Genomic DNA, 1665 nt, shown 5'->3' with positions numbered 1-1665 from the left:
CCTTTAGTTCTTTGTTTTGCAGGTCAGTTTTTTGTTTGAGTTGGATCCTCAGTTGACCTCAGTTAAGTTGGGCCCAGATTCATGTTATTTTGTATCTAAGTTATTTTGTATTGCTTTTGAGCCTTTGTTAACCCTTTTAACACAATTAAATGAAAGTACTTTTTCAAATTTTGAACACCTTTTGTCCTTATTTAAGTTTGGTCCCTCACAATGGGTTTTCTGTTCTTTCATAGGTATGTGTGTCATATGTGGCTGGACCCTTTAAACGTTCCTTCAACTTTAATGTAATTCAACTAAAAACTAAAGTGTTCCAAGTATATTTTCTCTTTGTTTTGTTTTTGTTTCAGTAATGCATAAATTATTAAGGTAATTAGTAATTCCACATTTTAACATCAAAATAGCGAAATAAAACAATCAAAGGCTTGATCTTGAAATAAATATTGGAAGTAAGATCAATGGGGTTTTTTCGAAAATTAGATCAACTTTGTTGTTTTAGTTTAGAATGAAGTGCAAAACTCACCAGTTTTCCTAATAGAGATTTCTTTGCTTGTTTCTGTTGTAAAAACTGGATCTCCTCTTCCTCCTCTGCAGCTGTATAGACCTCCCTCTGAGATGCTGATGACTCTGTATGGCTCATTGTTTCCTCTGGTCCGGACAGCATATTGTTGCCCATTTCTGAACCAGTCAAACTTCCAGTCAGCAGATCCATCCACAGAGCAGGTCAGTCTAACACTGCCCCCTAGTGGTATGATTGTTTTCTCTGCTCTCAGTGTGGCTCTGGGTTTATCTGCTGTTAGGTTTAAAGGAAAAAGTAAGAAAAAAACTGAAAAAATGTAACCATACTATTGCATACTTTGGTGGGAGGCTCTTTTAACACAATTAACAATCTTTAGAATTGCCTTTTCAGTAATTCAATCATTCATAATGAAATAATAAATGGTTGTTATGGTTGAGAAAACTTTGAATGGCAGACTTAATTCATGTAGAATTTATTACAAATAAATGTTGCTGCTCTCAAACATGTAATGGAATGTTTTATTCCTGTATGTGTCCTATTTCTCAAATACATCTGGATTACGGGTGAATAATTTCAAAAAAATATCTTGTATATCCATTGGTTGGTCTCCCTTCCACTGAGCTCCTCCAGCCTCATAGATCTCACATCTCAGAGTGACTGTTTCTCCTCTGTATATGTTAGACCCACTGGGCTGTTGGATCACTGTTGGCTTAGAGACTGTTCACATACACATTTTTTGTAAGAATATTGACAAAAATAAAAAAAAATAGCAGGAATTACCTTGATTGTTTACATGTAACATGCAGGTATACTAATATTTACTTTGATATCTTCTAACAGACTCAAGAATAAAGTAATTATTACCATAACCCAAAAGAAAAGAGATCTTGAGATACGACAAAAATAAGAATGATATAGATACAAAAAGAAAAAGGTTTGATATACAGTAATCAGTGTCTCACCTTCAGTATATCCATGGCAGACTGTCCAGATCACTAAAATAAATATAAGAAATTAATTATTTGATCAAACCAATGTTTTTAACATAGTAAAATGAAATAACAAAACAAAAACAATAATAGATATAATATTTCTTAAATAAAAATGATAAGTTGTCAAATAAACAATATTAAATAAAATAAACCATA

The 1665-nt window shown here is 32.4% G+C and overlaps 1 long non-coding RNA gene across 1 annotated transcript in view; it reads right to left on the bottom strand.

Moving 5' to 3' along the window:
- Window positions 1-786, bottom strand: part of LOC107101516 — a 5223-nt gene extending 4437 nt beyond the window's left edge. Inside the window, exon 1 of the long non-coding RNA XR_001482083.1 lies at window positions 521-786. This is a non-coding gene — a long non-coding RNA (uncharacterized LOC107101516). The remainder of the gene's footprint in view (window positions 1-520) is intronic.
- Between the last annotated feature and the right edge of the window lie 879 nt (window positions 787-1665).

This window comes from Cyprinodon variegatus, unplaced genomic scaffold (genome assembly GCF_000732505.1).
Source record: "Cyprinodon variegatus isolate N-32 unplaced genomic scaffold, C_variegatus-1.0 Scaffold1107, whole genome shotgun sequence".
Classification (NCBI taxonomy): domain Eukaryota; kingdom Metazoa; phylum Chordata; class Actinopteri; order Cyprinodontiformes; family Cyprinodontidae; genus Cyprinodon; species Cyprinodon variegatus.
Note: the sequence above shows the minus strand (reverse complement) of the source record. Positions and strands in the feature narration are given on the sequence as shown.